This window comes from Oryctolagus cuniculus, chromosome 12 (genome assembly GCF_964237555.1).
Source record: "Oryctolagus cuniculus chromosome 12, mOryCun1.1, whole genome shotgun sequence".
Lineage (NCBI taxonomy): Eukaryota > Metazoa > Chordata > Mammalia > Lagomorpha > Leporidae > Oryctolagus > Oryctolagus cuniculus.
The window spans coordinates 14387521-14415200 of record NC_091443.1 but is presented as its reverse complement, the minus strand read 5'-3'; the positions used below and the strand labels follow the sequence as shown (position 1 = coordinate 14415200).

The 27680-nt window shown below is 40.7% G+C and overlaps 1 protein-coding gene and 1 long non-coding RNA gene across 15 annotated transcripts in view; one reads left to right on the top strand and one right to left on the bottom strand.

Annotated features, from left to right (window-relative positions):
• LOC103351270 (uncharacterized) overlaps nt 1–27680 on the bottom strand; it is a 235567-nt gene that overhangs the window by 8315 nt on the left and 199572 nt on the right. For 7 of the 9 annotated variants that reach the window (XR_011380615.1, XR_011380611.1, XR_011380614.1 and 4 more), the window contains one exon: nt 322–27680. This exon is cut by the window's right edge. This is a non-coding gene — a long non-coding RNA (uncharacterized lncRNA). The remainder of the gene's footprint in view (nt 1–321) is intronic. The other 2 variants (XR_011380616.1, XR_011380617.1) reach the window with 1 other exon arrangement.
• The window catches only part of UBE3A (ubiquitin protein ligase E3A), a 103620-nt gene continuing 76892 nt past the window's right edge, over nt 953–27680 (top strand). For 2 of the 6 annotated variants that reach the window (XM_070053552.1, XM_070053547.1), the window contains exons 1-2: nt 1340–1478; nt 15499–15534. The gene's annotated coding sequence lies outside the window, so the exon portion shown is untranslated. Of the gene's footprint in view, nt 1479–15498; nt 15535–27680 lie in introns of all 6 variants that reach the window. The other 4 variants (XM_070053553.1, XM_070053549.1, XM_070053554.1 and 1 more) reach the window with 3 other exon arrangements.

Below are 27680 nucleotides of genomic sequence, written 5' to 3'. Positions count from 1 at the left end.
AAAAAAGATGCTGTGAAAATGACGGTTAAAAAATGCACTGCTGTATACCATCATTGATATCCGCAAAGCTGCAAGCCTTGAGACTATGCATTGTAATTCTCTTACAGTTTTGCTAGCAAGTGTTGCAAAACCATTAATACATATTTAAAAAACGCCTTTTAAAATAATAACCTTGTTACTTAACATGACGACACATAGCTTTAAATGGGTTCAGCTGTCACATGGATGACACTTAGCCTCGTTCTGTCTGGGGTCAACCAGGAGGCCACTTCTCTTCATCCACAACCTAGAGAGTCAAAACTGCAGGAGGTGGGCTTTTACCTTCCAGTTTCTGGTAAACTAGTGACATATCCTGTGCTGGCAAGAGGCCTAAGCAGATGACCTTGGTCTCCGGAGGACTGGCCCGCACTCTGGGGCCGCCGATGTAATATTTACAAGGGCAGCTACGGGTGAAAGGGGCTGGGGTCGGAGATTTAGCAACGGTTAGCTTCTGTCCGCTTCGGGGCTGCAGGCTATCAATGCCACCTTGACTGACAGCCGGAGCCCATCCGACTCCCAACAAGGGCGGAGGCCCGCTCTTCTGTTGGGCCGATTAGTGGGGTCTGGAACCCTCCGAGGGGGCCTCCAGAGTGCACCTCTCTTTCTGATGGCCTGCATACAACAGAAGCCAACAGGAGGCATTACTCCCACCCAGTCCCAAGATGGCGACCGACCCTAGCGGGACTCTCCGAAGAGCCGCGGACCACCTCTCCTTCCCAGCGACCCCTGCGCCGGCGGCGACGGCAAGCGGGAGGAGGGCAGAGCCGGCGCCGGCGGCAGGGGCGGAGCGGGACGCCCTCCCGCGCGCGCCCTGGCCCCGCCCCACGTCCTCGCGTCCGGGCCCGGAGCCCTCGCCCGGCCGGGCAGCGCGCGCTGCCTGCTGGGATACTTTGCCCGCCCAGCTAGTCCTCCCGTCTTGCGCCGCGGCCGCGAGAGCCGTGTTTCTTCCAAGATGGTGGCGCTGGGTTCGGGGTGACTACAGGAGACGACAGGGCCTTCTCCCCTTCGCCGCGACCCCGACACACCAGCCTTCGCTCGCTCGCGCACCCTGCCGCCGCGTAGCCATCCGCCGGCCCAGGCGCCCGTCATCCGCCGCCGAGCTACGCTTCACCTCTGTCGACCCCGCGCTCACGGCAGCGGGCGGCGGCGCCTCCCTCGGCTCCTCCTCGGAGTAGCTCGCGGCCTATAGCCCCTGTCTGGAGGGCCCCGCAGCCCCCCAGCGTGGACGGACAGCGGCGGCCAGCGACAAACGCCGGGTTTTCAGCGGCCCCGGCGCCCCCTTTCCCGGCCTCGGTTTCCGGAGAAGGAAGCGCGGGTCCCGCATGAGCCCCGGCGGTGGCGGCAGCGAAAGGGAACGAGGCGGTGGCGGGCGGAGGCGGCGGGCGAGGGCGACGACTACCAGTGAGGCGGCCGCAGCCCAGACGCGGGGGCGACGACAGGTCAGTGTTGCTGCGGACGCGGCCAAGGCCGGGCGGCGCTTCCTGCCCTCGGCTGCCTGTGCCCCTCGCCATCCTCAGGGCCTGCTCTGGCAAGGGTAGGCGCCCCTTCCCCCACCGCTGCTGGAGCGGGTGTTTAGGGGCGCGTGGTCTGGAGGGGCCAGTGCCAGGAGAAGGCCCCTGGTGGCCGCGGCTGCTGCAGCCTTAACTGTCAGTCCTGGCTGAGCGCCGGAGGCAGGGTTTTGTCGCCCGAGAGGGCCGGAGGCGGGACGGGACGTGCAGGGCGTCGAGAATTGGGCCTCCTTGGAGCGAGGCTCGCTGAGCCAGACGGGGCCCCAGGCTGGGAAGGGCAGGCCATTTTCTTCAATGGTGAACCTTTTCTCGGCATTTTCGAGTTTTTTGTGTTTGTTTGTTTTGGCTCGCTTGGGGGAGACGTATTTAGACACATTTAGAAGTGTGCTTGGTGGGCTGGGGTTTTGGGGGTGGGTTGATGGGGATGGAGGACGGATGGATGGGGTGGTATGTCAAAGCGAAGGCTTGTGCTCACCAGTTACTCATTTGTTACTGGTCACCAGGATTCTGAAGTTGACCGTGAGTTACTGGGTTTGCCAGAGACCGCTGTGTCAAGTGCACACCTGCAAGCAGTTGGCCTTTTATTTATTTATTTATTTTTCCCTCTTTCACTTGAGAAAATGAAAAGGAGTCTTTCCTCGTGTTGGTGTGGAGGCTTTTTTGGTGAAGTCAGAATCGAATGTGCCAAATGCTTTAGTCTGGAGCATCTTTAAAATAATTTTCACACGGACATTGGTTGGTTAAGTGTAGAATCCTGGAAAGATAATTTAGCCTCTCAATCTTTTGTGACTTACTACGGGCGAGCTAAAATAGAAGCGGCATAAAATCTGTGTGAGATTCTGTTTATTAAGTGGCTAGTGTGCTGTTGAAAATGCAAACTAATAGTCCTAAGGGAACATGGATGCGACCAATAATTTGGGGTCATTCCACTGTACATTATTGACGGTCCCAGCAAAATGGTTCCGGAGGCTTTTGGAGAAGAAAAGGGCTTTGAGAAATACAACAGTTAACTACAGGTGTTAAGAAGTTATATGTCGAAGACACATAGAGACCCAGTATCTTGCTGAATAAATTGTACAAGTAGGATAAGAACCTGTTTTCTTTACACCTCTGACTTGCAGTACCCTTACTTAAGGCATTATGTGCTAAATCATGTAAAATTTGCAATGTAGGAGAGACAAAAAGAAATTTGTCTTGGTATGTATATATCGTGGCTTATCACTTTTTAAATGAATAGTGTTAATGATGCTGCTGATAAATCTTCTAAATGACCAGAATCCCTTTATAGAAATACTAGTAAGTATGACCAACAGGAAAAAAACCCAAGTAATACCTTTTAGAAATAATTTACAATCTTTACATGTGAGGATTTGTAATAAGAAATGCAAGATTATAATACAAATAAGTAACTTGTAATCTTTATATAGAAAATTAGAATGTAAACTGTGAAGTTTGATTGTCAATATTTAACTAGGCATTACTGTGCTAAGTCATATGCACACCATCTTCTGGACATTGCACCCTTCCCTGAGGAGTTTATGCAGAGATACAAAATACTGTGCTTTGATTTCTTTTTCCTTGTTTTTGTAAGCTGTTTTTATTTTATCTCTCCTAAATTTCACTTTTTTGTGTGTGACTTAAATAACTTTGTAAAGGTGCTTACTTACCTGTTAGAGGTGTGAGTAAAACCTGTTTTTATACCACTTGTCCAGTCCATTTAACAATATTCATTGAGTGCTGCAGCATCTTTGAACGTGTAACATGTTACATGTTACCAATTTTTTTTCTTAAACCTTAAGTTACTTATATTTCAATCTCTCCTTTCCCCTCCAGAAAATTTGGTAATAATTTACTGGTTTTCTAAGTATTACAATCAGTGGAATGATCTAAAACTATGAACCATGCTTAATTTTTCAGACTAAACATTGAAAATGATGTTTCCAAATGTATTTTCTTAAATGATTATTATGTTCTCTAATCATGTACACTTTTTGTTAAGATCTGTAATTTTTGTAGGCCTGTATGTAGAAACATACTAAGTGCATATGCATTTATTTTAAAAATTAGTATTCTGATTGTTAAGAGTAAAGACAAATTTTTCAGGAATGTTCTTTCAAGTAAAGTGCTTTGATAAAGTTTTGGATGTTTTTGTGATGGTTCTGGACAACAGTTTTGGCTGGTTTTGACAGCCTTCTTCTCAGGCCAAGTATAAAGATAATAATCCGAGACATTGTGGTATGTGTAATAGAAATAACTTTGGATTTAGACCCTGCTTTTCATTCTGGCGATACCATGGTTTCCTTAGTCTTGAGCCACGGTTTTATCTGTAAAATAGGATGGTGAACTTACTCCTATTTGTGAGTATTAAAGGATGTAAAATGCCTAATACATAAGCACTCAACAAGTATTTCCTTAGAAATCTTCCTATCCAGTTTGAATTGTCAAAAGTCCCTTGCATGTGGTGAACTACATCATACTATCTTTGCTATACCTTATGCTTACTCTTCAAGGGCAAGAACTCCTCGTTTTTACCAGAGTCTGTTACCGGCTGTCTTTTTTTTTTATTAGATTTTTTTGGACAGGCAGAGTTAGACAGTGAGAGAGAGGAGAAAGGTCTTCCTTCCATTGGTTCACCCCCCAAATGGCCGCTTCGGCTGGCACGCTGCGCTGATCTGAAGCCAGGAGCCAGATACTTCTTCCTGGCCTCCCATGCGGGTGCAGGGCCCAAGCACCTGGGCCATCCTCCACTGCCTTCCTGGGTCACAGCAGAGAGCTGGACTGGAAGAGGAGCAACCGGGACAGAATCCGGCACCCCAACCAGGACTAGAACCCGGGGTGCCAGCGCCGCAGGTGGAGGATTAGCCTAGTAAGCTGCGGCGCCGGCCAACCAGATGTCTTAATATGTTTGGACTGCTATTATAAAGTATCATAGGTTGGGTGGCTTACAGGAAAAAAACTAAATTATTTTAAACAGCACATTTATTTCTCACAATTCTGGAGGCTGAAATCTCAGATCAGGATGCTGGCAAATTTAAATATGATGAGGGCTCGCTTCCTGGTTCATAATCAGCAGTCTTTTCACTGTAATCTCACAAGGTGGTGGACAGGTAGAGGGATTTCTATTTTATGAGGGTGCTAATCCTGTTCATGAGGGTGGAACCTCCCAGAGATCCTCACCTACTAATACCTCATTTTAGGAGTTGGGCTTTCAACATAGGAATTTGAGGGGAGGGCGCTAACATTCAGACTCAGGCACCAAAGTTTGGGTGCATTAGTTATCAGTAAATCAGTAAATGATGGACTTTCAGTTATTAGGTACCTACTGTGGTTACTATGAATTGAACTAGATACAGGGGCCACATAGATAAGAAAGATGTCTGTCTTCTGGAAGCTGATTGTCTAGTGACTTTATCTACATAACATTTTTTTGGGGGGTGAAACCATATGGCCTAATGGAACTACATTCCCACAACTTTCCAATCCTAGGACAATTTAAGGACTTACCCTCCTGCCCTCCACCACCCCCAACTGCTAAAAGACTTAACTGTTTCATATTTTGTTTATATAACCTTTTTTTATTTTTTCTTTCTTTTTTTTGTTTGACAGGCAGAGTTAGAGAGACAGAGAGAAAGGTCTTCTTTTCTGTTGGTTCACCCCCTAAATGGCCTCTTCGGCTGGTGTGCTGCGCCTATCTGAAGCCAGGAGCCAGGTGCTTCCTCCTGGTCTCCCATGGGGTGCAGGACCCAAGCACTTGGGCCATCCTCCACTGCCTTCCCGGGTCACAGCAGAGAGCTGGACTGGAAGAGGAGCAACCGGGACAGAATCCGGCGCCCCAACCAGGACTAGAACCCGGGGTGCCAACGCCACAGGTGGAGGATTAGCCAAATGAGCCGCGGCGCTGGCGGTTTAAATAACCTTCTGCACATGCTTTACTTGTTTTGATACCAGTCCACCACCTGTATCTGGCACATAGTGTGTTACGTGTTTATATGAGGGGACTTGACAAAGCTTGTGGAAAATGGAATTAAAAGGTTTATTTGAGTGCAGAACTTTTTGAAATCATGTATATGAGATATCTTCAGAAAGTTCATGGAACATGCATATAATGAAAGATCTGCATATATTTCAAAATTTTGTACCAAAATAAACTTGTAATTCTGTTTTTCATGAACTTTTTGAAGTGCATGTGTATTTAAAATTACCTGTAAATAACTTGGTTTTTAAAGGAGTGCTTATTGTTCTGTCATCTTGTAATAGATTCATATTTTTTAAAAATTTATTTATTTGAAAGTTAGAGTTGGAGAGACAGATCGATCTTCCATCTACTGGTACACTCTTCAGATTGCAACAGCCGGGGGCAGGCCAGGCAGAAGCCAGGAGGCAGGAACTTCTGGGTATCCCACGTAGGTGGCACTGACCAAGCCCTTGGTTGGTTCTCAGCTGTTTTTCCAAGGCTGTTGGGGAGCGGAGCAGCCAGACAGGAACTGGCACCCACATGGGATTTTGGCACCATGGGCAGTGGTTTAATCTGTCATTCCACAACGTCAGCCCCAAAATTTGAACCTGAGTAGGACTGTTCTTGATGTCTATCACTGTAGTCATTTTATACGTGAGGAAATTTAAAGTACAAAACTTTTAAATGGTATTTTTTCCTTTTTGAATATTTATTTATTTGAAAGGCAAAGTTTCAGAGAGGTAGAGACAGAGAGAGGTCTTCCATCTGCTGGTTCACTCCCCAGTTGACCACAGTGACTGGGGCTAGGCCAGGCTGAAGCCTAATGGGTGACAGGGAGTCTAAGTACTTGGGCCATCTTCTCCTGATTGCCCAGGCTCATTAGCAGGGAGTTGGATTGGAAGTGGAGCAGCCTGGACTCTAACCGACATGGGATGCTGGTATCAGAGGTAGTGTCTTAACCCACTGTGCCATCACACTAGCCCCTAAATTTTTTTTTTTAAGATTTATTTTATTTATTTGAAAGAGTTCGAGAGACAGAGACAGAGAGAGGTCTTCATCTGCTGGTTCACTTCCCAGATGGCTGCAACGGCCGGAGCTGTGGCGATCCGAAGCAAGGAGCTAGGAGCTTCCTCTGGGTTTCCCACATGGGTCCAGGGGCCCAAGCACTTGGGCCATCTTCCACTGCTTTCCCAGGCCATAGAAGAGAGCTAGATGGGAAGAGGAGCAGCGGGGACTAGAACCAGTGCCCATATGGGATACCGGTGCTTCAGGCCAGGGCTTTAACCTGCTGCACCACACTGCCAGCCCCAGAATGTATTCTTAAAGTCACCCAGGCAGCAGGACCAGAAACTGAGTTTCTGGCCTGATGTTCAGGACTCTGTTCATTGGCACATGTTGTGTCCAGGGTAGTTACACCTAACATTGTTGTGATTACTTATCCACCTTTGGAGATACAGGAGTGTGTTTTACACTTAATAAAAGGCAGCTTTCCCAAGATGCTACCAGCAGATCTTATATTTTTTCTAATACACGAAACAAAATTACATTAAATAGAAAGTGTTAATCTTCTAGGACTTATATCTAAACTTGAGATATTTTAAATACTTGGAGATGCCATATAAATAAAATTTCTAATGAAATTAGAAATCAATATACAGTGAATTTCTTTGTCATCTTACATCGTCATTTATTCCCTAAAATGTCACTTAAAAGTGCTTTGATCTGAGAAATCTTTAGCAAGTAAATACCAGTATGGGTAATAATTCAACATGGTTATTAGTATTAGGGCTATCTTAGAATGAAATAAAATATATATATTTTAAGTTTTGTGTTTATTTTTAATTGAAAGACAGAGTGGCAGATAGATCTTCAAAATATCCATGGGTTCATTTCCCAAATGCCTGGTGTTTTGGATCTGGCCTAATCCAGTAGCCAAGGGCTCCATCCAGCTCTCCCATTTGGGTGGCAGAGACCCAAGTACTTGAGACATCATCTGCTGCCTCCCAGAGTGCACATAAACAGGAAGCTGGGTCGGAAACAGGTAGGACTCCATCTCAGGCACTCAGAAACGGGGTGCAGGCATTGCAAGAGGCAGCTTAACTTGTTGCACCAATAGTTCTTCCCTATATATATTTTTAAATACTGCTCTTTGCACATTAGATTTATCTGGTAATCAGTTATTACTGTTTGGTTTTTAAGCCTTATGACTTAACCTCCTAAAATTATATATAAACTTTTAAGTGCTGTAGAGTCTAAGCAGGTTCAGTGAACAAAAACCACTAAGAATGGAGGAAGGAGCACTAACTTTTGGTAATTACTTTTGAATTGAACAGTACACCTAAGTATTGTTGATCCCAATTCAAATCTCCTGTAATTTTCTGTATTTGATTTGTTAATTTGATAAGTGCTGAGTGAATCATAAGATTGACTGAAAGGAAAAGAAGTTTTGGGAAATATAGAATGGTTCTGTATAAGATTTTCTGTATAAGATTTTCCAGTGTGTCTGAACAAGAATTTCAAACAGGCATTATATGTAGATTATAGAAGAGAATACTACAATATATTATCAGTTAAAACTACTGTCTGTTGCAAGTATATGGGAATTTCAAAGAGTTTATGAAAAATGGAATTAAATATATAAATTAAAATATAAAAATAAAAACTTATTTCTTAATATACATTCTGTTAGGTTCAGTGTACTTTTGTAAGTGATGATACGGGCCATTTAGTCCATTCCCAAAGGATTCTGGGAACTTAACTATGTGAGTGCAGTCATTTTTACATTATTAACTAAAAAAAATGGGTGCACTTCGAAGATTTTTTAGGATTAAGCAAAAAGTCCGAAGGAGCAAAATCAGGATTGCAAGGTGAATGTGTAATGGTTTCCTATCAAAACTGTTGCACATTGGGGTTGGTGTTGTGGCCCAGTGGGTAAAGCCCATGCCAGCATCCCGTATGGCTGTCCCAGCTGCTTCTCTACTGATCCAGCTCCCTCCTAATGACCTGGAGGAAGCAGCAGACGATGGCCCAAGTGTTTGGACTCCTGCCACCCACCTGGGAGACCCGGATGAAATTCTTGGCTTCAGCCTGTCTCTGCCCTCCCTGTCCATTGGGGCTATATCGAGGAGTGAACCAGCAGATAAGATGTCTCTGTCTCTTCCTCTCTCTCACTCTGTAACTTTGAAATAAATAAATCAGTCTTTTAATAAATGAAAAAACTGGCACAATGCCCTTGTTTGAAGAGAGTAATGAGCAGGATGATTGTCCTGGTGGAGGATTCTCTGTTGAAACTTTCCTGGGTGGTGTTCTGCCAAGTCTTCTCTGACTTTCTCAAAACACTCTTTAATAAGCAGGTGCTACATTCTTTGGCCCTTCAGAAAGTCAGTAGGCAAAATGCCTTGAATACTGTTGACATGACTTGCTCTTTATGAGTCCACTTAGCTTTGATAAGACTACTCCCATATCTTGGTAGCCATTGCCTTGATTATGCTTTGTTTTTAGGATTGTACTGATACAGCCATATTTTGTCTGTTAAAATTCTTTGGAAGAAATGCTTCAGGATCTTGATTTCCACTGAAAACTCTTATTTATTGTCTGCAGCTGATCTGGATGCAATAGTGTTGGTACTCATTGAGTAGAAAGTTCTTTTTCTGTCAGAATTGTGTGAGCTGAATCAGTTGATAGGTCTCTGGTGTTGGCTATTGTTTTTTTTTTCTGTGAATTATTGGTCCCCTTCAGTTAGGGAGTAAATAAGTTTACTTTTTACTCACAAATTGGTGTGGGTGGTGCTGTGGGCTTCATCTTCAACATTTTTATTAGATCTTCCTAAAATGAGTTATCCATGTGTAAACTGCTGATCTCTTTGGGGCATTCTTTCACCCAAACTGCACTGTAAATGTGATATTTGTTTTAATTTTAGCAGAATTGACATTGCTTTGATAGGGGATATTATCAAAGTAATGTCTTATCCTTCTTGGTGCCTCAAACTAGATCCTTTAGAGACGTATTATAAAAAAATTAGTATGAGTTTATTTTTTGCAAAAATGGGTTGAAATCCATGTATAGTTTTCTTACACATTTTTCATGAACTTTTTGCATACCGCTTGTAAAAGCATAGAGGTAGTATATGAGCCTTGAACTCTTACAGGTATGCATGGGGTTCAGGTTTTTTTTTTTGGTACTTGTATAAACTTCTATTTTTCTTACCATTTTAAGTGTTTATTTTCGTCTGCTTCAAAGAGCGAGTGAGTGAGAGAATCATCCATCTGCTGGTTTACCCCAATTCCTAACAGTCAGGGCTGGACCAGGCCTACTTAGCAGTCCACAACAGCCAGAGCTGGGTTAGACATTAATCAGAAACCCAGAACTCCATCCAGGTTTCCGTTGTGGGTGGCAGGGGCCCAGCATTAGCAGGAAGCTGGATCAGAAGCAAAGGTGCTGGGTTGGGTTGAGGGCATTGCAAGCTGCACAGAGCTCTACCTATCCCCCCCTTTTTTTTTATTTTTAAAAATTTGAGAGGGGGGAGAGAGAATGAATATGAATATGAATAAATACGCATGCTAGGGCAAGCAGACTCTGATTTCCTGGTTCACTACCCAAATGCCTGCAGTGACGGGTTGAGCCAGCCATGCAGCCATGCTGCTGCCTCCCAGGGTCTGCATTAGCAGGAAATGAGTCAGTAGTTAGAAACAGTTTTCACTTCTTGGTTATTATGTATAATATTGTTATGAACATTCCTAAATGAGATTTTGTGTGAACAAGTATTTAGTTCTCTTGGGTATATACATAGAAGTATAAGTGCTTAGATCGTAAGATAACCCTAACTGTAATATTTTGAGGAATTGCCAAACTGTTTTTGTAAAATGGCCATACGATTTTACAGTTGTAACAGCAGTGTGCAAAGATTCTGATTTTTCTGCTTCCTTATCAACACTTGTCCTTTTTGTTTTAGGTATTTTTTTTTAAGATTTATTTATTTGAAAGTCAGAGTTACAGACACACACACAGAGAGAGAGAGAGAGAGAGAGAGAGGTCTTCTATCTGATGGTTCACTCTCCAGTTGGCTGCAGCAGCCAGAGCTGAGCTGATCTGAAGCCAGGATCCAGGAGCTTCTTCCGGGTCTCTCACATGGGTGCAGGGGCCCAAGGACTTGGGCCATCTTCTACTGCTTTCCCAGTCCATAGCAGAGAGCCAGATCGGAAGAGGAACAGCCAGGACTAGAACCTGTGCCCATAGGGGATGCTGACGCTTCAGGCGAGGGCTTGAACCCACTGTGCCACAGCGCCGGCCCCTGTTTTAGGTATTCTTATACATGTGAAGGTGTCTCTGTGGTTTTGATTTGCAACACCTTGGCTACTTAATGATGAACCTCATTTTATATGCTGATTGGCTCTCATCTTTGGAGAAATACCTATTTAAATCCTTAACCAGTTTTTTCAGACTAATTCCATTTATCTTTTAAAAATATTTATTTTTTTTATTAGAGAGAGAGAGATCTCCTATTGGCCGATTCACGCACTACTACCCCCAAAGCCAGCAATAGCTGGTGCTGGGCCAGATCAAAGCCAGTAGCCAGGAACTCTTTCCAGGTCTCCCACATGAGTGGCAGGTTCCCAGGTATTTGAGCCATCACCTGCTGCCTCCTAGGGTTCACATTAACAGGGTATTGGGAGTGGAACTGAAATTTGAACCTAGATTCTCTGATGTGGGATGTCTTAACTATTTCCCTTTGTCATTTTTCATTTGGGATATTTTTGTTGTTGATTTGTAAAGAGTTCCTTATATGTTTTGTATTCAACTGGCTTATCAGATATATGATTCCCAGTCATTTCTCCTATTCTGTGGGTTGTCTTCACATTCATGATAATTTCTCTTGAAGCACACAAGTTACTCATTTTGGTGAAGTTTAGTTTTTTTTTTTTTTTTTTTTTTGTTATTTGTGCTTTTGGTGCCATTACCTAAGAAATCATTGTCTAATGCAGGGTCATAAAGTTTTTTTTTAATAAAGATTTATTTACATATTTGAAAGACAGAGTTACAGGGAGCGAGAGAGAGAGAGAGAGAGAGAGAGCGCGCGCTAGCAAGCGAGCCATTTTCCATCTGCTTACCCACTCCCCAAATGACCACAACATACAGGTCTAGTCTGGGTGGAAGCTAGTATCCAGGAGCTTCTTTGGGGTCTCCCATGTGGGTGCAGGGACCCAGGGACTTTGGCCATCCACTGCGCTCTGAGGTGCATTAGCAGGGAACTAGGTTGGCAGCAGCTAGGTCTCGAACTGCTGTCCATATTTGATTTTGGCATCACAGGCAGCAGCTTTACCTGCTGTGCCACAGCCAAAACCAGAGACCTATCAACTGATTCAGTTCACACAATTCTGACAGAAAAAGAGCTTTCTACTCAATGAGTACCAACACTATTGCATCCAGATCAGCTACGTTCTTGTCCAAGAGTTTTATGGTTTTAGCTCTTAGATTTAGGTCTGTTACCTGTTTAATTTTTGCTATGTGTGAGGTAGGTATCCAGTTTATTCTTTGATGTGTGGCTGTTCAGTTATCCCAGTACCATTTGTTGAAGGGTTTTCTTTCTTCATTGTATGGTCTTGGTACCCTTGTTGGAAATCATATAAGTTTATTGATTTGTGTTTATGTTCGTAACACCAGTAACACAATCTTAACCACAATAGCTTTTTGGTAAATTTAGAAACCAGGAAGTGTGTTTATTCAAGCTTTCTTGCTATTTTTTTGATTGTTTTTGGCTATCTGCCTTCCCTGAGTTTTCACATACATTTTAGAGTTAATTTACACAAATGCAGGCTAGGATTTTGACACGGTTTGTGTTCAGTCTATGGATCTTTTTGGGGAAGATTGCTGCCTTAGTATGTGTGTTTTGCTTTGAGCATGGGATGTCTTTCCATTTATTTAAGTCTCTTTTACTTTCTTTCTTTCTTTTTTTTTTTTTTTTTTTATTTTTTGACAGGCAGAGTGGACAGTGAGAGAGAGAGACAGAGAGAGAAAGGTCTTCCTTTGCCGTTGGATCACCCTCCAATGGCCACCGCTGCAGCCGGCGCACCGCGCTGATCCGATGGCAGGAGCCAGGATCCAGGTGCTTTTCCTGGTCTCCCATGGGGTGCAGGGCCCAAGCACCTGGGCCATCCTCCACTGCACTCCCTGGCCATAGCAGAGAGCTGGCCTGGAAGAGGGGCAACCGGGACAGAATCCGGCACCCCAACCGGGACTAGAACCCGGTGTGCCGGCGCCGCAAGGTGGAGGATTAGCCTATTGAGCCACGGCGCCGGCTTCTTTTACTTTCTTTCATGCTTTGTACTTTTCAGTGTCTAGGTCTTGTACTTCTATTGTTAAATTTATTCCCAACAATTTTACTCTTTTTGATGTTACTGTAAATGGAATTGCTTTTTCAGTTTCATTTCATATTACTCAATGCTTTCAGATTTTTGTATCGTTAACTTGTATTTTGTATACCTTTTTTTTCTCTTTTTTTTTTTTTTTTTTTTTTTTGACAGAGTGGACAGTGAGAGAGAGAAAGGTCTTCCTTTACCGTTGGTTCACCCTCCAATGGCCGCCACGGCCGGTGCGCTGCTGCCGGCGCACCGCACTGATCCAAAGCCAGGAGCTAGGTGCTTCTCCTGGTCTCCCATGAGGGTGCAGGGCCCAAGGACTTGGGCCATCCTCCACTGCACTCCTGGGCCACAGCAGAGAGCTGGCCTGGAAGAGGGGCAACCAGGACAGAATCTGGCGCCCCAACTGGGACTAGAACCCGGTGTGCTGGTGCTGCAGGCTGAGGATTAGCCTACTGAGCCATGGCGCCGGCCTTTTTTTCTCTTAACAATAGAAATCTACCTATCCAAATTCCTGCCTTCATGGCACTTACTTGTATGCTAGAAGTAAAAGAGACCAAAAATAAGATACATAAAATACAGTCCTAAGGGGGAAAAACAAATGAGGAAAGTGCCATGCAAAGTATTTGGAGGTGGAATGGATGAGGGGAAATTTTATTCAGCATGGCCAGAGAAAACTTCACTGGAATGTTAACTTGAGAAAAGAACTAAAGGAGATGAGAGAGCTAGCCCTGTGGATATATGGGGAAGAACATTGTATGTAGGTAGAGAGTGTATTAAATCTGGGAACCTTGAAATGCAGAAGTATATAATGTACATGAAATAAAATGAAATGGCCAGGGTGGTTTTAGAAAAGTAAATGATGGTAAATAAAGAATCAAGAGGGCACATATCATCTGATCGTTATAAGGAGTTTGATTTTTACCTTTGTGTGATGTAGGAAACCACTGGAAGTTTTTGAGCAAAGAAGTAAAAGGGTATGACTTATGTTTTGGCAACATCATTCTGATTTTGATACTGAATATAGACTGTAAGGGGAAAAGGGCAGAGAATCAGGAGACAAGTTAGTAGTAAAACAAGTAAGGTGACTGTGGGTTGGATGGAGTGATGATGGTGAGAATGGTAAGAAGTGGTTGAATTCTGGATATATATTGAAAATAAAGCCCTTAAATTTGGTAGTAGATTATGTGGAAATGTGAAGTAAAAGAGAAGTGAAAGTTGACACAGTGGTTTTGATCAGAGCAACTGAGAATGGAGTTCAATATATATTTTTAAATTATTGCATTAAATTTATGTGTTACATTACATGCCACATAACTGCAGACAGTTTTACCAAATAAATGTGGCAGAAAAGAAAGGAAGGAAAATGTTTTAAAATGTTAGAAATTAGGTTGTAATGGACATTTGTCCTGAAGTAAATCTGAGCTGGAAAACCATGAATCTGGTGTGTGTTCTATCAGTCTTTTTTTTTTCCTTTTCTTTTTTTAAAGACTGAGGGGCCGGTGCTGTGGCATAGCGGGTAAAGCTGCCACCTGCAGTGCTGACATCCCATATGGGTACCAGTTCAAGTCCCAACTCCTCCACTTTCTATCCAGCTCTCAGCTATGACATGGGAAAGCAGTAGAAGATGGCCCAAGTCCTTGGGCCCTTGCATCCACGTGGGAGCCCCAGAAGAAGTTCCTGGCTTCAGATCAGTGCAACTCTGGCTGTTGGGGCCATCTGGGGAGTGAACCAGTGGATGGAAGACCTCTCTGCCTCTCCTCCTCTCTCTGTGTAACTCTGACTTTCAAACAGATAAATAAATCTTAAAAAAAAAAAAAAAAAACTGATTGATTGATTTGAAAGTTAGAGATCTTCCATCTGCTGATTGACTCCCTAAATGGCCACATCGGCAAGGGCTGAGCGAGACTGAAGTCAGGAGCCAGGAGCTTCATCTAACTCTGCTGCTATGTGAGTGCAGGAGCCCAAGTACTTGGACTGTCTTCTGCTAATTTCCCAGGCGTATTATCAAGGAGCTGGATTGGAAGTAGAGCAGCCAGGACATAAACCAATACCCATCCAGGATGCCAGCATTGCAGGCAGTGGCTTTGCTTGCTAAAAAATCTTTTAAGAATATTTGGATGTTTACAGATAGCCTTATGTAATTGTTCATTTTTGTTGATTTCTTGCCTTTTTTTTTTTCCCTCAGGTATTTATTTATTTTAAATCAGAAGTAGAGAGGGAGGGGGGACAGAGAGCAAGTGAGCTTCCATCCACTGGTTTAATCCCTAGATGGTTGCAATGACCAGGGTTGAGCCAAGCTGAAGCTAAGATCCAGGAGCTTCATCTGGTCTCCCACATGGGTAGCAGGGGTCCAAACATTTGGGGCTATCTTCTTCTGCCTTTCCCAGGCCATTATCAGGGAGCTTTCTTGTTCTAGAACTATATATCCATTGAATTGCACAATATATCTTTGGCATCTTTTCATTTAGTTTTTGACGTTTATCCATTTTATATTAATCACTAATTTGTTTTTTAATACATTGTGACTGTACAACAGTTTATTCATTTTTTGGTGAACCTTTAGATTGTTTTCATATTTAGGCTGTTAAGAATAAAAGTATGCATGTCTTTGTGTGAACATATGTTTTCATTTTTCTAGGGTAAACATCTTAATTTCGAATTACTGGGTCACTTGGTAAGTTTATGCTTAAATGTATAAGGAACTGCTGAACTATTTTCCAAAAGGTTATTGCCATTTTTTATTCCCACCAGTATGTGTGAGAGTTATATAGTTCCTTCAAATCCTTTTCAGTGTTTGATACTCTCCAGTTTTGATTGTAAATGTTCTGATGATTGTGGTGATAGCTCCATTGCGTTTTTAAAAATGTTATATCTATAATATAAAGTTTACCATTTTAACCATTTCAGAGGCAGTTCAGAGACATAAAGTACATTTGCATTATTGTACAACTGTTTCCAAACTGAATGTATTCATTAAACAGTAACCACCCATTGCTTCCTCTGTAGTCCCTGATAATCACCATTCTACTTTCTGATCCTGTGAATTTAACTTCTAGGTACTTTCATACAATAGGAACCATGATATTTTGTATTTGGCTTATTTCATTAGCAGAGTATCATTAAAGTTCATCAGTGTTGTAGCATGGAACAGAATTTGTTTTTTTTAGGTTGAATAATGCTTCAAAATGTATGTGTATAACACATTTTGTTTTATCCATTTATTGATTTACATTTGAATTGTTTGCATTTTTGGCTGTATGAATAATAATACTATGAACTTTGGTGTAGAAATACCTACTTTGGCTTCTTTTGGTTATACATTTAGGTGCAGAATAGTTGGGTTGCATGGTAATTGTTTAATTTTTGAGGAACTGCTGTATTTTCTACAGTGGCTGCACCATTTTATATCACTACCAGCAGTGTATAAATAAAACTCCCCAGTTTTTCCAGGTAATCAATAAAATTTATTTTCTGGGGTTACGAAAGTAATTTGTCATCCTAGTGAGTATTAAGTGTCTTTATAGTTTTAATTTACATTTTCCTAATGACTAATATTATTAAGAAGTTTGCTTCTTTTGTAAGTGCTCAAATATTTTATGTGTTTTTCTTTTCAGAGTGTAAATCCTTTGTCAGATCTGTGTATTCTTTACTGGCTGCTTATTTATTTTAAAAAATTCTATTGCTTTTTTTGTTTTATTTGAAAGGAAGAGAGACAGACAAGAGATCTTCCCATCCCCAGTTCGTTCTGTAAATACCTGTAACAGCTAGGGCTGGTCCAGGCCAAAGCCAAGAGCTGGAATTCAGTTTGGATTCCCCACATTGGGTGCAGGGACCCAAGTACTTGAACCATTATCTTTTGCCTTATATCTTGTGTATTAGCAGGAAGCTGAAATCTAGGGGACAGGATATGTGTGTGCCAAGTGGTATCTTGACCACTAAATGGCCACCACTGCTTATTTTTTTTTTAACTTTTATTTAATGAATATAGATTTCCAAAGTACAGCTTATGGATTACATTGGCTCCCCCCCCCCCCATGACTTCCCTCCCGCCCACGACCCTCCCCTTTCTCGCTCTCTCCCCTTCCATTCATATCAAGATTCATTTTCAATTTTCTATATATACAGAAGATCAGTTTAGTATACATTAAGTAAAGATTTCAACAGTTTGCACCCACATAGAAACACAAAGTGAAAAATACTGTTTGAGCACCCACTGCTTATTTTATTAGGGAGGAGTGTTGAAATCTCTGATTTTTTTAAATAGCTGATTTTTTTGTTTAGTTGTAAAACATTTTGTTCAAATTATTGAGGTTTAATTTATATGCACGTGTTTTGATTTAAAAGCTTGGTCAAAAGGTATAACTTGTTTTAAGAGTTTTTCCTTTAATGAATTCAGTATAGTTCCTAGATAAAGTTCTAAGAATATAATGATATACCCTTCCTCCTTCCCTCTAACTCTGCTGTCCTTCATCCCTCTCCTTTTCTTTTTTTTTTCAGCTTTTGAGATATTTTAAATTTATATTACAGTAAAAAGGGTTTGATGCTTTGCCAAATAAGTTTAACAAGTAAAAACAAAAACACTGTAGTTTAGTAGCAATATAGACAATGGCTATAAACAATACTTGAATGAGAAAATGACCATTTCACCCATGTGGGATGCAGGTGCTGCAGGTGGCCCCTCCTTCTTTCTTATTGTTTCTGTTTAGATAATGTAGTTTATCTTGTTTTTCCATTTACTTCTATAATCTCTGCTTTTTAACTTGAATGTTTAGACCATTTATATTTATTGTAATTGCCAATATGGTTATGTTTAAGACTATTTCCCACTAACCTTACCAGTTCTTCCTTTGTAAATTCTTTTTTGCTTTCTTTTGGATTAATTGAGCAGATTTTTGAACTTTGTTTTTTCTCTGTTAACTTATTCTTCTGTAATTTTTCTCTAGTAGTCACAGTAGGATTTACACTATGCACTTTGATCTCAATTTATCTTCAAAATATAGTTCATCTTAGTTTATAATGTAAGAACATTAGTATATATCTCTTCCCTTCCTCTCCTTCCTTTTTTTTTTGCTATTTTGGTCTTATTTTGTATTTCCATATGTTACAAATTATACAGTAGATTTTATAAGTTTCTTTGAAGTTTGTTTTTAATTGAGGGCAGAGTTGGGAAGAAAGGAAGTGAATTTCCACCTATGGTTCACTCCCCATATGTTCACGATAGCTAGGGCTGGGCCAGGCCTAAGCCAGGAGGCAGGAGCTCCATCTGGGTCTCCCAAGTGACAGAAATCTGAATGGTTGAGCCATTATCTGCCTCCTGGGGTGCTCCAAAATAGGAAACCAACATCCAAGACAGCATCCTAATGCGCTGCAGTTGCACCACAATGCCTTTTAATTGTTTTAGAAGTAATGATAAAAACTAGCAGTAACATTTTTCTATTTACCTTCATATTTACCATTTTAATTTTCCCCCTTTTTTGTAGATTCCTGCTTATAGATCCAAGTTTCCTTCTACTGATACTTCAAATTCTTCTACTTAAAGAACTTTCTTTAGTTCTTTTTAAATCTTTTTTTAAAATTTATTTTCATTTTTGTCTGAAAGGAAGAGTGAGACAAGCAGATCTTCCACCTGCTGGTTCACTCCCCAAGTGCCTGCAACAGTCAGGATCCCAGAACTCCATCTGGATCTCCCATATTGGTGGCAGGGACCTAAGTACTTGAGCTATCATCTATGATTCCTAGGGTGCACATTCACAGGAAGCTGATTAGAAGCAGAACAGTGGGAACTCAAGCCAGGCACTCTGATATGGAATGTGGGTGTCCCAAATGACAACCTTATGTCTTTAGTATTTCTTCTTCTTCTTCCTCTTCTTCTTCTTCTTCTTTTTTTTTTTTTTTTTTTTTTTTTTTAAGTTTATTTCAGAGAGACATAGAGGTCCTCTATGCTGATTCATTCCTCAAATGGCCGCAGTGGCTGGAGCTGGGCTGATCCAAAGCCAGGAGCCTGGAGCTTCTAACAGGTCTCCCATGTGGGCATAGGGTCCCAAGGACTTGGGCCATCTTCTGCTGCTTTCTCAGGGCATAGCAGAGAGCTTGATTAGAAGTGTAGCAGCTGGGACTTGAACTGGCGCCCATATGGAATGCTGGCACTGCAGGCGGTGGCCTTATCCGCTATGCCACAGTGCTGTTCCCCTTCTTGAGTATTTCTAAAGTGTAGTTATATTAGGCATAAAAAATTCTGACTATTTATATGGAAATATTTTCATTTTACACATCAACATTTTAGCATGAAAATTTTCAAGTTTACAGACTTTAAAATAGTTAAAATAATTGTAAAATGTAATACCATAACATTTTGTTTGCTTGTCTCATATCTGTTAATCTGACCACCTACTGTATTTCTTAATTTGTCTTATTTTTTGATACTCATTGTAAGTTGCAGATGTTTATATGACACACCATTAACTTCAGCGTTTATATTAACACAAACTTAGTAATTTAGTATTATTAATTAGAATGTAGTATACTATTCCAGTGTTTAATGCTGTATAACGAATCATCCCAAATGTAGTGCCTTAAACATAATTTATTTTGCTTATGAATCTCTTAATTTGAGCTGGGAATGGCAGAGTTGATATCTTGGCTTTAATTTAGCATGTCAGCTGGGCTGACTTGATGCCTGGAAGGTAGAATCATCTGAAGACTTGCTCATTCACACATCTAGAGATTGATACAGATCGTCAGGAATTTAGCTGGAGCTGTGATCTAAGAGCTGTGTTCTAGAATAGTTAAATGTAGCTTCTGCATATGACTCCTTGGCTTCTGTGCTACATGGCTGCCTTTGCAGCATGATGACTGGATTCCGAGAGTGAGGATCTTTTAAAGAGCAAGGCATAAAAGCATGGCATTTTTATGATTTTGCCTCAAAAGTCACAGAACATATACTTCTGTACTTTTTGGTCAAAAGGGTCAAAAACACCATTTAGCTTCAAGAAGTGTCATAGGCTCCACCTCTTGATGCAAGAATGCCACTATTGCGTTGTTAAGAAGAGCATGTGGGATGGGTGTTGTTAGGATGGCCATCTTGGAAAATAATAATTAGCCTGCTGCATTACTATTCCATGAGTTTTGATAAAGTCATACACTTTTGCAACAAAGTCCTAACAAGTATAGAACCCACACCCCTGCCTTCCTTATTGTTCCTCCTCACCCCCCCACCACCATTTTTCTGTTTTCATCATAGTTTAGCCTGCTCCAGAACTTCATGTAAAGAGTATCTTTCATTACTTATGATTTATACAATGTTGTTTTTACCTTGAATGATGTTTTTGAGATTCATCCCTGTTTTTGCAGGTTTCAGTTGATTTTTAACTTTAATTCTATTAAAGGACACTTGGCCTGTTTTCTGTTCTAAACTGTTTTCAGTTCCTAGCTGTTAGGAATAAAGCTACAGTGAAAGTTTGTGTGAAAATCTCTTTGTGGCCATATATTGGTTTTGCTTTCTTTTAGGTGAACAGCGTAGAGTGTAGGTATTTTTTACAGACTCATTTTATAATTAAATGCCAAGTCTTTCCACTAAATTGGTTTTAATTTATATTCCTGTGAACAATTTGTGAGAACGCCAACTGCTTTACATCTTTGTCCACATTTGAGATGGTCAGTCTTTCTGAGGTAGTATTCTGATGCATGTACAGTGATTTTTCTTCATTTTGTGGAATATATTTTCATTTGATAATATATAATTGTAGGTTGGTATATTTTTCTTTGTTTGTGATAAGATTGTGATTATATTTTTTTCTCCCCTCAGACTTAGTTTTTTTCTTTGACTTAAGATTTTTTCTTTATCACTATTTTTCTTTGTGATCATTCAGTTGAGAGTTTTGAGATGGTTGGTTGGTTGGTTGACTGACTGCTTTTAGATCTGTACATTTATAGTTTTTATCAAATTTGGAAAATCAAAACCCATTATTCTATGTATTTTAACCACCTCTTCTCCCTACCATTTCCTTTTTTCCTGTGATTCTGTTCATTACTTTTCTGTTTATGTTGTATGACTTATTTTCCTTTTGACTTGCATTGTTAGTAATTTTTTATGGGATGGTGAGCATTGTAATATTTTGTTTTGGAATGACTGGATTTTGTTTTCTTTGACAGTGTTGAGCGATGTTTTGGCATCCAGGTAAATAACTTGTTGATTAGTTTGATCTGTTCCAGGCTTCATTACAGTGTATCTAGAGAAGGCTTTATTTTAAGGATACTAAGTTCTAAAGTGTGACCCTTATTAATCCTCTCAGTTTGAATGTGTTCTCTTCACTCTGTTTGGAGAGAATTTAGGAATCTCCCAGTTCTTTTAAGCACTGGGAGTATTTAATTCCTTAGCTCCTCTTTTCTCCAGTTTCACCGAGTTTATCGCCTTACTTGTGAACAGTTAGTATGCAGCAAAGGCCTCCCAAGGATGGATTTCTGGATTCTTTTCTCCACATAGTTTTCATCCTCTTTGGCACTCTGTCTTCAGCTCCAGAACTCTGATCTCTTGATTCTCACCTTAGTGAGACTGCTGGCTTCTGATTCTCCTCCATTGACTGCAGGTTGGGAAGTGCCTGTAGAACATACTTAGGGTTTGGTTCCTGGTGCCCCACCCCCCTTTTTCTTTTCTCCTTTCATGGATCCCATTGATGTACTGTTAATCTAGTATTTGAAAATTCTTGCTTTTCACAGGAAGCAACTGGTATGTTTGCTTGAATCATTTTTTGCACTTTCTGTTCTACTTGTGTGCTTTTCTAGTATTCTGTCTGGATTTTTCTCTTTGAATCCTTTTTGATTATAATGTGGTATTTGTTGAATTTTTACGCTGAACACTTGTTTAGCCAGTCTTCAGAAAAAGAGTAGCAGCTCCTCTGAATTGCCCTCAAGTGTGATATCTTGACTTTAATAGCGTAATTTTTCCTGGCTTTATACTGTTTGTGACTAGACTCTGTCACATTCATTGTAGTTTGACTTAGAATGTTTTTGACTTTACAGTGGTACAAAAGCCATATATACAGGATAGAAACTGTACTTTGAATTTTTATCTTCTCCTGGGTTAGCAGTGTATGTGATTCAGCAGCAGCAGCAGCAGCAGCAGCAGCAGCAACAGGATTCAGTTCCTTGTCAGGCATACAGACATGAGAGTGAATGACTGATAATCTAGTCTACAGTAGTCTTTCCTTAACTATGATTTCATTTTCCTTAAATTACCCGTGATCAACCACAATCTGAAATATTAAGTAGAGAGCTAGAAAGACAAATAATTTTTTAATTTAAAAATTGCTATTCTGAGGCCTGCGCTGTGGCTTACTTGGCTAATCCTCTGCCTGCGGCGCCGACACCCTGGGTTCTGTCCCGGTTGTTCCTCTTCCAGTCCAACTCTCCGCTGTGGCCTGGGAAGGCAGTGGAGGATGGCCCAAGTCCTTGGGCCCTGCACCCACATGGGAGATCAGGAGGAATCACCTGGCTCCTGGCTTTTGGCGCGGTATGCCGGCCGTAGGGGCCATTTTGGAGTGAACCAACAGAAGGAAGACCTCTCTGTCTGTCTGTCTCTCTCTCTGTCACTAACTGCCTGTCAAAAAAAAATTGCTATTCTGAGCAAAATGATCAAATTTCCTGCTGTCCTCCATCTGACTGGGAGATGAATCATAACTCTGTTCAGAGTACCCATTCTGTGTAGTCTACCTCATCATTAATCAGTAACTCTCTAGGTTACCATAAGGACTCACATTTATGGCAGTGCTTTTAAATTCAGGTTGCCCTTGTTTTACTTAATAATGGACCCAAAGTGCAAGAGTAAGGATACTGGCAATCTGAATAAATGAGAAGCTTTGAAGTGCTTCCTTTAAGTATCCTCTCAAATCATCATGTGAAGGGTGAATGCATTAAAACAAAATACTCAGAGACCACATTTATGTAACAACAATATAGTGTTAGAATTATTGTTTTACTGTTGTTGATAATTTCTTACTGTGCCTAATTTATTAACTAAGCTTTGTTATAGGTATGTATAGCTAGGAAAAAACAATTTACTTGTAAGTAGGTTTCAGTACTCTCTGTACACTTTATTGGGGGTGTGTCTTAGAATATCTCCTTCATAGACGAGGGGTTCTACTATCCTTTGTTGCTAAGCTGTAATGTTTGGTAGGTTCAATCTATTAAATGTGTTGTAGACTTATATTTTCCAGTTATAATGGATTTATTTGGTTTAACCCCATCATGATTGAGGGGTCATATGTGATTGTGTCTGGCATTTTTTATTTAGCATATTTGTGAGATTGCACCCACATTGTTGACTGTAGTAATTGATTGTTTATGTGTGTTAATGTTAGTACTCTGTTTTAGTAATATACCACAGTTATGTTGATGGATATTTTAGTCATTTTTTGTGGCTATTAAAGAACATTGCCATTCTAAACATTCCAGTGAATGTTTTCTTGTGAACATATGTACTCGTTCTGTTTGATGTATACTGAGGGATGGAAATTTTAAGTCATAGAATATACTTATATTTAGTGTATATAATTGCTGTCAGAGATATTTGAAGGAGGTATATTTTTATTATGTTTATTGTGTTATGCACTAATGATAGAGCAGACTGGGAGAAAAGAACATTATTTTTCTATTAGAAACAAGATTTTGATTATTCTAACACATTATTTTCTGAAATAAACATTTGTTAAGTAGGCATTTGTGTTACTTGCGAAAATCATCTTTTTTATTTATTATTTATTTTTTTATTTTTATTTTTTGACAGGCAGAGTGGACAGTGAGAGAGAGAGAGAGACAGAAAAAAGGTCTTCCTTTGCCGTTGGTTCACCCTCCAATGACCGCCGTGGCTGGTGCGCTGCAGCCGGCGCACCACGCTGATCCGATGGCTGGAGCCAGGTACTTATCCTGGTCTCCCATGGGGTGCAGGGCCCAAGCACTTGGGCCATTTTCCACTGCACTCCCTGGCCATAGCAGAGAGCTGGCCTGGAAGAGGGGCAACCGGGACAGAATCCGGCGCCCCGACTGGGACTAGAACCCGGTGTGCCGGCGCCGCAAGGCAGAGGATTAGCCTAGTGAGCCGTGGCACCGGCCTCTTTTTTTAAAATCTGTATAACATATTCATATTTGGAACTCTGTCTCAGGATCTTTTATTAGGTCATGGATCCTGATTCTTTTTTTTTTTTTTTTTTTTGGTAGGGGAGGGGAGAGAAAAAAAAAAAAAAAACAAAAAGAAAAACTGTTCCTCAGCAGTCAAGACAAGGGCTCTTGAAAGTCATTCAGCATCATTCTTTCTGTATCTGAGTGAATGTCTCAGATTTTGATTCATCTCGCATTGAATCTGTAAATTGCTTTTGGGAAAATGGACATTTTCTGATATTGATTCTTCCAATCCATGAACATGGAAGAGTTTTCCATGTTTTTGGTATCTTCTATTTCTTTTCTTTTCTTTTTTTTTTTAGAACAGCAATGGCTTAAAAAATAATATATTACTTTTGAAATTTTTTAAACTTTTATTTAGTGAATATAAATTTCCAAAGTACAGTTTATGAATTACAATGGCTTCCCCCCCATAACTTCCCTCCCACCCGCACCCCTCCCATCTTCCACTCCCTCTCCCATTCCATTCACATCAAGATTCATTTTCAATTCTTTTTATATACAGAAGATCGATTTAGTATATATTAAGTAAAGATTTCATCAGTTCGCACCCACACAGAAACACAAAGTGTAAAATACTGTTTAAGTGCTAGTTATAGCATTACTTCACATTGGACAACACACTAAGGACAGATCCCACATGAGAAGTAAGTACACAGTGACTCCTGTTGTTGACTTAACAATTTGACGTTCTTGTTTATGGCGTCAGTAATCTCCCTAGGCTCTAGTCATGAGTTGCCAAGGCTATGGAAGCCTTTTGAGTTTGCCAGCTTCGATGTTATTCAGACAGGGTCATAGTCAAAGTGGAAGTTCTCTCCTCCCTTCAGAGAAAGGTACCTCCTTCTTTGATGGCCTGTTCTTTGCACTGGGATCTCACTCGCAGAGATCTTTCATTTAGGTGTTTGTGTTTTTGTGGTTTGTTTTTGTTTTTTTTTTTTTTTTTGCCAGAGTGTCTTGGCTTTCCATTCCTAAAATACTCTTATGGGCTCTTCAGCCAGATAAGAATGCCTTAAGGGCTGATTCTGAGGCCAGAGTGCTGTTTAGGACATCTGCCATTCTATGAGTCTGCTGTGTATCCCGCTTCCTATGATGGATCGTTCTCTCCCTTTTTGATTCTATCAGTTAGTATTAGCAGACGCTAGTCTTGTTTGTGTGATCCCTTTGAATCTTAGACCTATTAGTAAGATCCATTGTGAACTGAAATTGATCACTTGGACTAGTGAGATGGCTTTGGTACATGCAACCTTGATGGGATTTTATTGGAATCCTCTGGCACATTTCTAACTCCACCATTTGGGGCAAGTCCGATTGAGCATGTCCCAAACTGTACATCTCTTCCCTCTCTTATTCCCACTCTTATATTTAACAGGGATCACTTTTCAGTTAAATTTAAACACCTAAGAATAATTGTGTGTTAATTACAGAGTTCAACCAATAGTACTAGAACAAAAAAAAAATACTAGAAGGTATGTTCTGTTTCTTCTTTAATGTATTTTAATTCTCATCTTAGAGCTCTTGACATCCTTGTTTAAATTTATTCCATGGTATTTGGTTTTTTGGGTAGCTATTGTGAATGGTATTGATCTTAGAAGCTGTTACTCTGCTGTGGCATTGCCTGTGTATACAAAGACTGTGTTGAATTTTGTGTGTTGATTTTTATATCTGGCTACTTTACGAAACTCTTCTATGAGTTCCAATAGTCTCTTGGTGGAGTCTTTTGGATCCCCTATATATAGAATTATGTCATCTGGAAATAAGGTAGTTTGATTTCCTCCTTTCCAATTTGTTTACCTTTGATTTTTTTTTTTTTTTTTTTTTTACCTAATAGCTCTGGCTAAAATTTCCAGGACTACTGAATAGCGATGGTGAAGGGCCGGCGCCATTGCTCACTTGGTTAATCCTCTGCTTGTGGCACTGGCATCCCATATGGGCACCGGGTTTTAGTCCCAGTTTCTCCTCTTCCAGTCCAGCTCTCTGCTGTGGCCCGGGAGGGCAGTGGAGGACGGCTCAGGTCCTTGGGCACCTGCACCCGCATAGGAGACCAGGATGAAGCAGCTGGCTCCTGGCTTCGAATTGGTGCAGTGCTGGCTGTGGCGGCCATTTGGAGAGTGAACCAATGGAAGGATGACCTTTTTCTCTGTCTCTCTCAGTCTATAATTCTACCTGTCAAATAATTAAAAAAAAAAAAATAGTTGTGGTGAGTGAGGGCATCCTTGTTTGGTTCTAGATGTCAGCGGGAATGCTTCCAACTTTTCCCCATTCAGTATGATTCTGACCGTGGATTTGTTATAAATTGCATTGATTGTGTTGAGGAGTGTTCCTTCTATACCCAATTTGCTTAGAGTTTTCATGTTGTATTTTATTATGCTTTCTCAGCATCTATTGAGAAAAGCATATAGTTTTTGTTCAATAGTTTGTTAATGTGGTGTAGCACATTGATTTGAGAATATTGAACATTATCTACATAGCAGGGATAAATCACACTTGTTCTGGGTGGATGATCTTTCTGAAGTTCTGTTGGATTCGATTGGCTAGAATTTTGTTGAGTTTTGCATCTATATTTGTCAGGGAAATTGGTCTGTAATTCTTTTTCTTTGTTGCATCTTTTTCAGGTTTAGGAATTAAGGTGATGCTGGCTTCATAGAAAGAATTTGGGAGGATTCCCTCCCTTTCAGTTTTTTTGAATAGCTTGAGAAGAATTGGAATTTGTTATTCATTAAATGTCTGGTAGAATTCAGCGATGAATCCATCTGGTGCTGTGCTTTTCTTTGTTGGGCAGATGTTTCTGTCTTTGTTATGGTTCTGTTTAGGTTTTCTGTGTTTTCATGGCTTAATTTAGGTAGGTTGTATGTGTTCAGGAATCTGTTCATTTCTTACAGGTTTCCCAGTTTGTTGGAATACAGTTTTTGTAGTAATTTCTGATGATTCTTTTAATTTCTGTGTTGTCTGTTGTTACATTTCCTTTTTCATTTCTAATTTTATTAATTTGGGTCTTTCCTTTTTTTGATTAGTTGGGCAATTGTGTGTCAGTTGTGTGTATTTTTTCAAAAAACCAGACTATGACCCTGTCTGAATAACATCGAAGCTGGCAAACTCAAAAGGCTTCCATAGCCTTGGCAACTCATGACTAGAGCCTAGGGAGATTACTGACGCCATAAACAAGAACGTCAAATTGTTATTTCAGCTTCATTGATTTCTTCTCTAATTTTAATTATTTCTTTTCTCCTAGTTTTTGGTTGGGTTTGCTGATGTTTTTCTAGATACTTGAGATTCATTGATAGTTCATTTATTTGGTCCCGTTCCAGTTTCTTGATGTAGGCACCAATTGCTATAAACTTTCCTCTTAACACTATTTTTACTGTATCCCATAGGTTTTTTTTTTTTTAAAGTATTCATTGGATTTTTTTTTTTTTAATAAGATTTATTTATTTGAAAGAGAGGGGGGGGGGGGTCCTGCATCCGCTGGTTCACTTCCCAACTGGCCACAATGGATGGAGCTGCGCCGTTCTAAAGCCAAGAGCCTCTTCTGGGTCTCCCACGAGTCAATGGCCCAAGGACTTGAGCCAACTCCATTGCTTTCCTAAGCTGTAGCACAGAGCCAGATCAGAAGTGGAGTAGCCAGGACTCGAACCGGCGCCCATATGGGAT